Here is a 14,822-nt window from a genome sequence, read left to right as displayed (position 1 = left end):
GCACACGTCTGTTTATTGTGGCACTATCCACAACAGCAAAGACTCGGAACCAACCCAAATGTCCATCAATGATAGACTGGATTAAGAAAATGTGGCACATATACACCATGGAATACTATGCAGCCATAAAAAAGGATGAGTTCATGTCCTTTATAGGGACATAGATGAAGCTGCAAACCATCATTCTGAGTAAACTATCACAAGGACAGAAAACCAAACACCACATGTTCTCACTCATAGGTGGGAACTGAACAATGAGAACACTTGGACACAAGAAGGGGAACATCACCCACTGGGGCCTGTTGTGGGGGGAGGAATGGGGAAGTGATAGCATTAGGAGATATACCTAATGTAAATGACGAGTTAGTGGGTACAGCATACCAACATGGCACATGTATACATATGTAACAAACCTGCATGTTTGTAACCTAGAAATTAAAGTTTAATTTAAAAAAAAAAAGGAAAAAAAGAAAAAAGAAAATTATCCTAATGCTTATCCTGTCCTCTTCCCTGCTCAGCACCAATAACTTCTTGGGTGTAAAGATTTGTTTAAAGATACTGACCATCTCCCCCTACTACTAATGTCCTTCCCATCTCCTCATTGCCCCATCCCCAAAACAAACAACCTGCATCTGATAATGGGCAGCAAACAGATATTATTTTTTAGTGAACTAAGTCAAGACCAGCAAAGCATAGGCTTGCCTTATATTAATATGTATAATATATAAATATAAATATGTATATATTTATATACATATATGTATAAATATATTATTACACATAATATATGCATATAAATATGTATATAAATATAAATATGTGTACATTCATACTTACATCACATGATGTATCATCCATGTCATTTGATATATATAAAAGTCATACTGTTTTTGCCTAAACTTCATGTTTGATGGCAGAACCAAATCTAGAACTCAGGCTAATATTTCCAGGCTAATATTTATACCCACACTATACTGTTGCTTATGCTGGATTCAGCTAGTGATTTTTCTAGTTTGTATTGTGCATGTAAATATATATATGTTGCCTCACTATTTCTACAGGTTTTAAGGGAAATTCATTAATTCCACAAATATGTATTAAGAACTGACTATGGGCTGGAGATATAGCTAAAAGCAAGATGAACAAATTCCTTGCTTCACAAGGCTTAAATTCTAGTAAGGGATACAGGCAATCAATAAGTTGACAAATCTATAATATAGTAATAGGTATTCAAAGCAGGGCAGGGAGATAGAATATTTTGGAAAGTCCTTCATGAATGCATTGTTCTGCTGTATAACTTTTTCAAATGAAAATGGGTTTGAGACATTTTGAGAGAATCTTTGTCCATTTAGTGTTGCTGTAACAGAATACCTGAGGCTGAGTAATTGATAAAGAAAAGAGGTCGATTTAGCTCATGGTTCTGAAGGCTGAATACAAGAAGCAAGGCACTGGCACCTGCTTGGCATCTGGCGAGGGCTTTGCATGCTGAGTCATACCATGGCAGAAAACGTCAAAGAGCAAGCGGACATACGTGAAGAAGCAAAACCTGAGTGATGTCCTCGCTGTTTAACAATCAACTCATGCAGAAATATTCCTGCAAGAAGTAATCCGGTATTCAGAGACTGAGTCTCCCAGCTCCAGCTTGGTGTTGTTTCTCAAGTCATTCACTGCCAAGGAACAACACCAGGCCCTTCATGAGACCCACCTCCATGATCCAAACACCTCCCACTAGGCCCCCCTTCCCAACACCACCACACTGGGGATCAAATTTCAACATGAGTTTTGGTGGGAACAAATTCAAACCACAGCAGGAAAGTATGAACAGAAAGTATGCTTTTATCCGTAGTACTTTGGACTTCATTCAGTATATTTGCACTCATGCATGCACAGACATATACACACACAATGTGTTGGTAAGATTGGTATGATAATGGCTTTTTCGATGCATTGTTAAAATGCCATTTTAAATAGAGTTCATTACTTTTCATTATGAGTGTTGTCATTTTCACTGTAATTTATTTCAATGACATTGTCATCTAACATTGTTAACATATTTAAGTGCTGATGAAAAATTCTTTGAAAAGCCAGTAGATAAAGAAAAAAAAATACAATAGAAAGACAGCAAAGGAGAAAACACACTGAATTCTCAGTACAACTGTAAAGAAGCTTTTTCCATTCCTGGGGAATTCTAGTGTGTTATAGAGAAGAAGGAAGAATCTTATGCTTCCTCTCAGCCTCTTCTCTCAGGAAACAATAATAATGGCATTTAGAGCTCCTGAGTGGCCTTGAGGCAAGAAGAAAGTGTTTTCTTTTTCTTCCCCTAATTGTTTGAAATATCTGAGGGTTTCTCTCTACAATTAAAAAAATATATAAAGTCAATAATGCTAATAACTGTAATAACCAGTAATATCAAGCTCTTACTATGTTCCAGGCAGTAGGCTAAGTACTTTACATAAAATTATTTCATTTAGTGAAAACAAAACCCCATGACTCAAACGTTATTATGTTTATGTTATGAGTAGGAGTCCTGAAGAGGTGAAATACCTTGCTCAAGGTCACGTATGTAATCAAGAGAGTCAGGCATGGACCCTAGCAAGTAGATTCAGGGTCTCGAGTCTTGAACATAAGCCATCTGTATGAGACAAGCTGTGGATCAGGTTCTAAGTGAAATGTGGAAAAAATGAGCTGCAAGGTATGAAGGATGAAATGTCGGAGGCTGGTCATTGGCCATGATCCGAAGGAAAGTAGTTCAGTGTGGTAAAAAGACCATGGCTTTTCCAAATACTTGTCTCCTCTTCTTGAGGGTGATCCCCATGAGCATAACAGAGAAATTGTTGAACATAAGCACAGGTTGATACAAAAAGAAACCTAATTTTTTCACTGCAGGAGTTTCTTAGATGAGACTTAGTAAAGCATTTGTAGGGCATGTTTTGGAAAGACCAGGGAAAAGCCTTACAAATATCAACCAGAATCAAAAGGGTACTTGTGGTTGGTGGATACATGGGCTTAATTACCCATGACTTTCTGATCCTGCTTCTTCTTCTGTGTCTTGTGGTTGCTAATGCTGAGTGAAATTACTCACTTTTGCAGACACTTCTGTGATCACATATTTACTCACTCAACCAATATGGCAAGTGCTGATTTAGTGGGCCAGAATGGAAATTAAAGAGCTAATTTTTGCTTTAATAGCGCTTCTGTAATATTTCTCTGTTCCTTCCTATAATCATTTAACACATTTTATGATAGTAAATTGCATGCTATGTTTGGCTCTTTCAACCAAAACCAAGAAAGAATACGTACCTGAGTTTATGCACTAGACATTCTAAGAAAGAGACAGAAAGTAAACAAGTTAGCAAAGAGAGATGAAGAAAATATCTCTGAAGAGGTGGTATCTAATGTGACATGGAAAGATGAGAAGCAGAAAATAATGAAAAACAGACTAGAAGGATGGTTACCAGAGACTGGGAAGGATACTGGGAGAGTGAAAGAGAGGTGGAGATGGCTAATGGTTACAAAAATAATGGAAAGAATGAACAAGGCCTAGTATTTGATAGCACAACAGGGTGACTATAGTCAATAATAATTCATTTGTACATTTAAAAATAATTTTAAAAGTGTAATCTGATTATTTGTAAGACAAACTATAAATACTTGAGGGGATGGATACCCCACTTTACTCTGATATTATTACATACTGCATGCCTATATCAAAACACCTCAAGTACCTCCCAAAATATACACATACTATGTACCCACGAAAATTAAAAATAAAAAATTTAAAATAATAAAATGAAATCATAGAAAAAGCTAGTCAAGAAAGCCCAGGCAAAGAAAATGGAAGGCTTGCCATTAGAAGTAGAAGGAATAGAAGGAGGTGGATTTAGTGACTCAATATAGATTAATAAGAACAAAAAACTCATTTGCAGAGCCAATAATTAATCAGGTTTTCAGAGATCTAATCCTGTGATTTCTGTTACACTTTTCCATTTCTACTACAGTAGAATGAGAATAAAATGTACTGAAGAGCCATGAGGAGATAAAGGGAAAAAACACGTGGTCAAATTTTAGCAGGTTTTTGAGATCTCCTGAGACAAACTTTATTTCCAGAGAATTAATAACTCTCTATAGAATAATGTATTAAGTAAAAAAAATTTTAGGATATACAACCTATACTTATAAAAACATGTTATTTTCCAACAGTAAATTGAGGCACTAGGGATGTTGAATGTGTTTTTAAAAGTATTTTGAAATTTCAATTAAAAAGTTTTATTGAAAACGTTTGTCATGACAGTGCTCCACTTAAGGTTTCAGAAAAGTCATTGCTGATGTCAGTATCTATGGAAAATGTGACATAATTTTTGTTTCAGGTCAAGGACTGCAAAAATAAATTTTTACTAATGATTGCTTCCTCATTTTAATGAGGTACTTTTTTAGTATTGTTACTCTGAGGGGCTGACACCTCATTACTTGGCAAATTTACATGGTTTTCAGATTTCTGATTTATAGAAAGAAGACAGTGTGAAGCCCTAATTCACTCAGTTTCATTATGCATACAACTGATTAAAAAATAAGTCATGAGGGAACCACTAACAATGTGACTGAAACCCTGTGGTTGTCTGCTAGACTGTTGAACTAATCCAACACACACACACACACACACACACACACACACACACACGGAAGTTACGTCCTCTCTAAGACTGTTATGGCAGAGCAACTTCCAGGTACTTATCCAAGTTCTATGCCATGTAGCCTGGGCATGGGCATAGCTGTCACATGGACACTTCAGGGGCTCTGTCAGCATGGGAAGGACAAGAAAGTTGTGGGCTTAGGATCCTGCTCCATGCCCATGCTAGACAAAAGCTTGTTCAGAATATTCTAGGATTCTTAAAAGAACATTGGAATGTCCCTGCATTATTCCTCAATCTTGCCTTGTGCTTCTCTGCTGGGGAAAGGGCTTATCACATGCGGACCAAAGAGGAGCACTGTCTAGGCATCATTAGTTTCATCTCATCTCTATTTTTTTTTTTTTGGTGGGGGCACATCTCCAATCTCATTCTTTCTCTGCTGTCTAATTCTCTATATTCTTGCTTCTCAAGGGGAGGGTCATGAACCAGCAGCATCACCTAGGGGCTTGTTAGACATGCAGAATTTCAAGCCCCCCCCCCCCAACCCCACCAGACTTGCTGAGTCTGAATCTGCATTTTAACAAAGAAGCCTTACACACACATTAAACTTTGAATCTCTCCTCTGCATTCACATATGCACAGGTTGCCCCTATCTGGCAAGGCTATCATCATACCTTGCCCCTGTTTCCTTGCTTTAATTGTATTTTCCCTTTCTGTTATGGCCTTACATGTGCTACTTCAGATATTCCCTCCAGAACACTCTGCACTCTGGCTTCATTTCTACCTGTAGTGCACATGTAAGAGTCATTGCCCCTCAGTATCCTTTCTCCTTACCTCCCTGGGGATCTACCCCTCCTCCGTTTTCAGACCAGGGGCTGCATACCCTTCCCCCAGGCTACTGCATATAACCACATTAAGTCAAATAGTGCATAACATTCCTTCTGACCATGGTAATTGGTGCCCACAACGAGGTTGTTTTGTGACCACTTAGAGCTAATGAGAAGTAATCAGAATTGATTGGGACTTCTGGAGAGTAAGAGTTCTTACTTTCCTTACTGTGGGGTTTCAAGATGACAGAATATAATTACTAGAGTTTCTCCTGCAATCAGTCCTGCCTTTAGACCCAGGCAGAAGTGGTTTCTGCTCTGGACTCAGGGTTATAGCTTTCCTCTAGCTCTACTTCTTCACACCAGTCAAGGAATCTGAAAGGCCATGAGGGTTGAACACCCAGAACCCATGATATCCCCTTCTTTAGGAACCCAAGTCTGTGAAATTCTCTTTCCAATGTACTCCAGTCTTGCTTCCAATGCTTGTTCAGGGGAAATTCCTTGGGCTGTCTCTCAAGGTGCATCTTGTTACTGGTGGTATTCATACTTCTCTGGCTTGAGTGGTGGCCAGGGAAAGGTTTCTGGGAGGGGAGTGGACCGAGCTTCGTTCTGTGCACCTTAGTGTACACATATGTCTGTCTGTCCAAGTCCCTTTGTTATACAGGATGGAGCTGAAGGTGAAGAGAAGCAGACACCAACAGCCACCACTTTTCATTATTGTTGGAAGCTCATGAAACCTACCCCCACCTCTGTTCTGGAATGTCGCTGATGATGTCTTGGTTGCCACAACTATCCCTCTGTTTTCTTTCTTCTCCCCCCGCCCCCGCTCCCACTTACCCTTTCACTTTGCACTATCTGCTCCTTTAGCATTTAGAAAACTCAACTTTTAAGTACTTATATTATGCAGGAGTCATAAACCAGAGAGTCACCCCAATCTGTTCCCACACCCCACCTGCTCCCACCACCTCTCTGCCTCAGGTCTCTTCTTATCCTTAGGCCCTTACTATTAAAAATTGTTTTTATCAGTCACCTCTTCTCCTTCCTCACTGAAGATGTTCTGGTTTAGTCACTTCAGTGAATTTCAAAGTAGTCTCATTTTTCTTTAATGCTTCATCTACATAATCGTGAGAATGACCTTCTACCAGGAAATTATATTATTTTCCTACTTAATCATCAGTGGTTTCTCTCCACCTAGAGAAAACAGACAGTCCTCATCACAATCTACAAATCCCTTTATATCCTGTCCCTTCTTGTATTTTAACAAGGAGCCTTACATGAGCATTAAACTTTGAATCTCTACAATCACCCATGCACAGGTTTCCCCTATCTGTCCAACCTACTTCACTCAGTCAGCAAATATTTATTGAGTGTCTACTTTATGGCCGGTAGTATTCTAGACAGTGGGGATGCTATGGTGAGCAAGCTAGGGTTTCTGCTCCTAAGAAACTACTGGGGAAATATAGTAGACGAATAAACAGATAAGCCAATAGGAAAATTAAATAATACACACACATGCACACACAAACACACATATATCACACATCACACATATATGCTGCTCAGGGCTGAAAATAGGGTTATTTGCTGAGCAGAGAGTGAGGAGCTCAGTTCAGTTGTACGGTCTAAGGAGATTTTCTACACACATGACATCTAAACTGAGGCTTGAATGACTGGAATAGGACACTTGAAGTAGGGCCAAGTGAACTTTCTGAACAGAGCTCACAGACAGTGCACAGGCCCCAAAAGGAAGAACTACCACCCGCTCTTTGATTCTCATTGTATGCTTCAACTCAACTCCAGACTTGCAGTTCCCTGAGCATGCGAGGCTATTTCAAGCCCCTTGTCTTTGAATACCCTTTCCTTCGTGCTGCCCAGTCAACTACCACTCTTCTTTCTTGTTCACACCCACCTGTTACCTGCTTTCTTAAGGCTGCCCTGTCTACTCTCCCTTGGCCAAGCAGATTGAGAGGCTCCCTCCTCTGTGTTCCCCTTTGTGTGCACAAACTTGAACCATAACCTTGTTATGGCATTGAAATTCTCTTAAAGACGGAGAACATGTTTTATCATTGTGTTTTTCCAGAGCTTTGCATACACTACACACTCAATACTTATTAAAATAGATGAAGGAAACTTTTTTGAAAAATCTCTCTTCTATTAGAATCCTTCATGCCACTCTGCCTAAGAATGTTCAGAAACTCTCTTGATTTCCTTATTTTTCTTCTTAACCAACTCTTGTTTCCTTTTTTTCCTCCCTATCCAGTCGTTCAGGTTTTCTGGGGCCTGAGTCTCACGTCTTTCTATTGCAGAGATTCCTTGCATTTTCAGCACTTCCACAACCATTTCTATATTAGTGATTTAAAATCTTTTTATTCTCAGTAAGAACCTAGTGGTTTTTTAAAAAGTCTTTATTTATATTTGGTACACTTTCAGTTCTTTGTTTTATTCCTTGTACTGAACATCTGTTAAGAGAGGAAAAAACAGGGATAGTAGTCATAAAAATCAGTCAGTGTGTATTTCCAAGCAATCTCTGCTATCTTCTGGTGTGATAATTTGCAAGTAACTAAGAGTCTGACATGCTAAGTGCTTTTTAAGTGTAATATTAGTCATCCAAGTTTCACAAGACTTACGAAGTAGGTGTTTTATTATTTATACTTTACGGATGAGTCAAATGAGGCTTAACGAGATTGGAAATTTGCCCCAACCTACCAGTGTGTGTTAGAGCCTGGATTCTAACCTGCATCTGTCTGAATCAACATTTAATCAGTAGTTCCGAGGAACACATAAGACGTGGCTTCAACATCAAATTTTTTAATGACAACTCTGTACTTTCTCAACTTATCATTCTATAGCTATCTTTTAAGTAAAGCTAAGAAGAGTGCAAGAAGTCTTAAATTCCTGCAGCCATTTGATAATCAGGGGTTATATTCAATCTTTTACTATCTTGCTTTGTCTCATCAATGAACGAGTATCTATCAAATACAACTTCTTTGAATCCACCTGCAATATTTTTGTATTTCTTGCATACACAAAATCATTTTACAAATGTAAAGGGCAAGAATAAGACTCAGTGGTTTGGTAGAATTTTTGCTATGCAAGTTAGGAGGTGGAAATTTGAAATTCACTAAGAATGCTGAGAGAGGTACATTTTGTAAATCAAACAATGTCACAATCAGGTTCCAGGTAAACCAAGTGGCTTCTTCTAGTTGATGTTTTTGAGATTAAGTATGCTTTTCCTGGAGAGCTACACTAAGACATGACAGCAATCAGATTCCTTGGCTGATTAAACACTTAGTGAACACTGAAATAAACTTCACACATCTTTCACTCCAGGCAAGACAGACGCCCATGTGGGAGCTCAATAGTCATCGTTTCTGCAGAAAGGGAAATAAACACCTGATCACTATAGTAATTCATTATCAGAACAGAAACCCAGGAGCTGAGCACATTGCACAGTCCTTAGCAAGTAGTAAATAGCCAATTGTGACTTCAGTGGCAAGTCACTCCAAAGGCACTCAAAATCTTTTGATTTCTGAAGAAATAGTGTTGATCAATTTAGTCTGTGAATTTAAAAAGCAGGTGAACTCTGTAGTGATGAATTCTTATGACTACAAATAGCAAAGTGGGTTCACACAACAATGGATTGGAGAGTGGTTATGCAGTTCTGTGTTGTCCCAGGCTTTGTGGAGGAGGTTGCAAGAATGATTCTGTATTTGCCAAGTAAAGAATAATGCAAGCTATCCTCATCTCCAAGTTTAGATCTGACTCTCTTCTTTAAAACAGAGTTTCACACGGCTATGAGGGGATATTTGGGGAATCTCTGGAGTTAGGCTACCTGGGCCAGAGTCTTGACTCTGTAACTTACTAGATGTTTGACTTTGGACAAACAACTCTGTTGCTTTCTTCACCTTTAAAATGAAGATGTCAAAAGTGCCTGTTTTATAGGATATTGGGAGTATTAGACTAAAAGATTCATCCAAAGAAGATAAAGGGCTTCCGTACAGTGCCTGGCACTTAGTCGTACCCAATGTATGCTACTTTCCCTTGATTGTACTACCTAGTGAAATGTAAGTAATCTGGCTTTGCCTCAAATCACATTTTAAAATAGTGAAATTGATGACCATTGTATTCCACACACAGTAAACACTTAGACATTAACCTAACTATGTGTCAGGGCACAAAGAGAAGTATACTGGACCCAGTGTGTATGTTCCCATCACCTAGATTTCCTTGGCATCGCCTGTCTACCTACATGTACTCTTTTCCTATTGCCATAAAGGTCATCACAGCAATCACCTCATTTCCAAAAAGCATCAGTTGTTTCTGCCTCCTCTAAGATGAGATGAGCCATTAGAACTCATTTCCAGCACCTAGGTCCAATCTAACAGGACCTATGGGGGCCTAGGTTTGTCCACTGACTGCCCAAAGGGGCTTGGCAATGCACTTTGGTTTTATGAGAGTTAATGCCCTGTGGGTGAACTTTGACTAATGAAAGAGAGAAAGGAAGAGTAAATAGAAGAAATCACTCATCTTTTTTTCCCAGAGGGCCTGGTCTGAGATACAATGGCTCCATGTGGAACCACTGTATTAGTGAAAAATCACCTAGTATTTGGTTCACTCTTTTCCTACCTCATTTCACTTTCTCTTTTACTCTTGCTTCCTTGGCACTGTAGTCGTCAATAAAGTGCCAGTAGGTTAGTTTCGCCTTAAGACACTGTTTTCTAGGGATTCAGTGACAAGAGGCAATAAACATTTTCCCATGATACATAATATTTTGATAGTAACTTTAAAACAGTGTGGTATTGACTACATTATTCCACGGCAACATAGAAGACTGAGGGATGTATTCCTCAAGAAGGAAGGAAGTGTCAGATTTTCTTTAAAGGATGGATAAAGTTTATGAAAGATCAATAAAGATAGACAAAAGAAGCAGAAAGAACAAATTGAGTTAAGGCAAAGATGTATGCATTAATGCAAACGTACTGTAAAGGGTCCCCTATGACTGAAGTGGAGGGTATGTGGAGGCATTGGGATAGGTAAGTTAGAAAAGGATGCATGACTCAGGTTGCGAAGGGCACTGGATGCTATGGTGTTATACTTTGGTTACACTCTAGGCAGAAGGAAGCTTTCAAAGATTTTGAGTAAGGAGGTGATATGATCATGTGTAAGATACTGGAGGCAAGCAGCCCACTTAGGTGGCTACTTGCAACAGTGCACATATGAAAAGGCAAGAGCCCAAACTAATAAAGAGGAAAAACTAGAAAGTGAAGAATAAATGCTAGAGATACTGTGGAGGCAGAATCAAGAAAACTTGGAAAATTTTGCATGTGGAGTAAGACATTGGGATCAATGGTAATGTTCATTTATTAGGTACAGCAGAGAGGAAGCCATAATTTTGAGGAAGAAGTTAATTTTATAATAATGTAGTTAATTTTTCCAATGAACATCTGGATAAAAATTACTAAAAATATTTGGAAACAGATCCAGAACTGAAGAATGTTGCTACCTTTTGGATAGACGACTCACATTCACTAATAATAGATTTCAAGACATTGTAGAATAATGAAATTTATAAATACAAATTCCTCATGAAGTCCAACCATCTATCCCTGAAAAAGTACATAAAAGATAATGGGAAGCTCTAATAAACTTGAATAAGGATGACTACTTATGCAATGAACAGTAGAGAACAAACAACTGGACTGAGATGTAAACTTATTAGTTCACTCTAACTTGAACATCTGAGTAGAGATGTTAGAGAACACAGGAGTCTGATATAGGCCTCAGAAAATGACAAATTATTATGTACTTGAGGCTTTTAAGATCCTTCCTGAATATGCAAAATTGGGGCTAGTAGCAATTATTCATAAATATAAAATACATTCATATTCACGGATAAATGAAGAAGGCAAAACAGTGGAGAAATAGACCTAAAAGTGTTTTCAGAATATAAAGATTTACTAGGAAGGAAAGAAAACTTCACATATGTTTATATTCCAGTAATGTGGTCCAATTTTTAGAAATAATAATAGCTGATATTTTTGAAGACATTGTTATCACCTGCCAGACACTGCTGTGGGGACTTTACATGTGTCAACTCTCTTAATCCTTGCAAAATCCCGATGATAGGTTTTATTATTACCAGTTCTTTTGAGATGAGGGAACTGAGGCACACTAAGGACACAGATCACGTGAGTGATGGGCCGGTTGGAATGAGGCCGTGCTATGTCAGTGCTCCAGCATTTAACCACTGTGCCATTTAACCTCCTTAGCCCTGTAAGAAGAGTAATGATATTTTTCACATTTGTATAGCAATTTATAATTCTTGATGCATTATTTCATACTGATGTACAACAAACCTATACTTGGAAAGGACAAAGTATTATTAGGAAATTGAGGCTTAGGAAGTTTGTGTTCTGCAAGGTTATATAAGCTATTTTACAGCTTTTCTCTGACATGAGCTTACTTTGAAGGTAAATAATATCAAGCCTAGAAAATACTTAGATGAGTAGAGAAGATAAAAAATACAAAGGTAAGCAACCAGAATGTGACATAGGAAATGAAAATTTTACTTCCTACAATAAGCATTAGCTCTAGCAGCTTCCTTAGGGTCTGTTAATGGGGAGGGAGAGCCCCGACTGCCAGACTTCTCCATTGAACATGTGTCCTCCCTCTACAGTTTGCAGGAAAATAAATGTACTCTATGAGGTTAAATTAAGGTAAAGAAGACTGCAAATCATTTTACCCAAAGCCTACTAAGACACAGTGGACAACTCTTTCATGCCTCACTGCTCTGTGTAATCTGGCCTTCAGTGTGCTCAGAAAATAGAACCGTTTTCCCTTTATTTCTCCAAGAAGTTTTCTGGATAACTTTGTATGAAGATGAAAGAAAATGGCTATCCTTTTTCATAAAATGATTTAATTAATACTGTATCCTTAATGTTATTATGGTTCAGATATCACCAAACAATTGTGGATGAAGGTGGAAACTAATTCATTTATTCGACAAATATTTATCTCTAGTAAAGTGCGGCATTTGAGAATTGACTCTGGAACCAGACAGGGTGCAAATCTTGCCTCTGCCTTTTATTGCCTGTGAGATTGGTCCATGTCACCGTTTTCTTACCTGTAAATAGGGGCTAATAATAAATAGTACCTAGATCACAGGGTTGTTATGAAAATGAGATGCCTGACACATAGATTCTACATCAGTATTAGGCTATTATCAAGGGCTGACTGTGTGTCAGGCACTGTTTTAGAGACTGGGAATAAAATAATTATCAAGATAGACAAAGCTCCTAATTTTACATAGCCTGTATTTAGTCATTCTAGTCAAAAAGATAGATAATCAGCAAGCATCAAGTTCAGTATACACTATGGTTTCAAGTTGTGATCTAACTTGCATAATGGTTGCACATATTCTTTTTTTTTTTTTTCCAGTGGAAAATAACTTTTATTGAGACCCCACCAGCTGCAAAATCTGTTCCTGGCATTAAGCTCCTTCTTCCTTTGCAATTCAGTCTTTCTTGAGTGGTCCCATGAATGCTTTCTTCTCTTCCATGGTCTGGAAGCGGCCATGGCCAAACCTGGAGGTGGTGTCAATGAACTTAAGGTCAATCTTCTCCAGAGCCCGCCGCTTTGTCTGCACCAGCAAGGACTTGCGGAGGGTGAGCACCCGCTTCTTGGTTCCCACCACACAGCCTTTCAGCATGACAAAGTCATTGGTCACTTCACCATAGTGGACAAAGCCACCCAGAGGGTTGATGCTCTTTCAGGCAGATCATAGTCAGTGGAGGCATTGTTCTTGATCAGCTTGCCGTCCTTGATAAGGTAGCCCTGGCCAATCTTATAGATCTTCTTATTGATCTCAGTGCAGTGATGGTAGCCTTTTTGCCCAACACGTGCCACAGAGAAGGCCACACGAGCAGGATGCCACGCCCCAATACAGGCCACCTTGTGCAGGCCTCGGTGGGTCTTGCAGGGCAGCTTCTTGGTGTGCCAACGACTGGTGACCCCTTTGTAGCCTTTGCCCTTGGTCACCCCGATGACGTCGATCATCTCATCCTGCCCAAACACTTGGTTCACAGGTACCTGCTGCCCGAGCCTCTCGCGGGCCCAGTCCAGCTTCTCGGCCACAGTGCCTCCATTCACCTGGATCTCCATCAGGTGGGCCTTCTTCTGGTGCAGAGGAAGCAGGCGCATCTGGGTGTGGGCAATGACACGGATGACTTGGCAGTACTTCTGCATGCTGCTGAAGTCCTTCTCCAGCTGCTTCTTGCCATCCTCATCCTGCCATTTCTTGCAGTACTAGGTAAAGGCCTTCTTCTTAGATTTATGCCAGTTCTTATAGAAACACCTCTTGCATTCATCACTGATGTGCTCCGCGAAGACAGTCTTGAAGGTCCGGAGGCCTCGAGGGGTTTCCACGTAGCCCACAATGCCCACAACCACCATGGGTGGCATCTCCACAATAGTCACAGCCTCCACCACCTCCTTCTTGTTCACCTTAGATCCTGGCCTGTCGACTTCCCGCACGATGTGGGTCATGCCAGCCTTGTATCCCAGGAAGGCTGTGAGGTGGACCGGCTTAGACAGGTCATCCTTAGGGAAGCTCTTAACCTTCCCGCGATGCCTGCTGCTGCGCTTCTGAGGCAGGAAGCTGAGGGACCCATGTCTGGGAGCGGAGAACTTTCTGTGAGACATCACGCCATCAAATCCCGCCGGTAGAGCTGCACATATTCTTATATTCAACAGTATGTTACTTAGACGGTTATGTTAGCAAGCATCAAGTTCAGTATACACTATGGTTTCAAGTTGTGATCTAAACTGCATAATGGTTGCACATATTCTTATATTCAACAGTATGTTACTTAGACTGTTATATTAGCTAACTAACACCAGTTTTCAAGCAACATCCACATCTCTTATAATCATTGCAAGTATTTATTAGCTCAGCAGTTACTAGGCACATATTATTTGGAATCCTCCTCCAAATTCAGAAGGATAAGAAACTGAGATTGAGATAAATTCAATAACTTGGTAAGTAGTGGAGGTAAAATCTAAATCCATGTTTGTCTCATTTTGAAGTCCATGCTCTTTAATTGCTCTGTACTGCCTTACAACCATGAGATGTGATGGAACACAAATTATACCCTTTTCCAGCTGAGGAAAGTGACTCAGATTATCCTGGGGCAAGGTCACATAGCGTAGGAAGTGAAAGAGTATGAATCCAGGTTCCTGGATTCCCGTTTCCATTTCTGTTTTTGTTTTTTATCTATAGTAACATAGAAAAATTTCACAAACACTTGAACTAAAATACTGCCTAGATGTTCAAAGCACTCAAACTTTACTGTTACTGTTCACATTATTT

General features: G+C 39.4%; 1 pseudogene across 1 annotated transcript; it reads right to left on the bottom strand.

The window, feature by feature from the left end:
• Positions 1-12,874: 12,874 nt before the first annotated feature.
• LOC101018880 lies at positions 12,875-14,170 on the bottom strand (annotated as a pseudogene). The gene has a single exon (XR_645012.3). The product of XR_645012.3 is annotated as a 60S ribosomal protein L3 pseudogene (transcript).
• Positions 14,171-14,822: the final 652 nt, after the last annotated feature.

The sequence above is a fragment of the Papio anubis genome, chromosome 4 (assembly GCF_008728515.1).
Source record: "Papio anubis isolate 15944 chromosome 4, Panubis1.0, whole genome shotgun sequence".
Lineage (NCBI taxonomy): Eukaryota > Metazoa > Chordata > Mammalia > Primates > Cercopithecidae > Papio > Papio anubis.
This window is presented reverse-complemented; position numbering and strand designations above follow the sequence as displayed.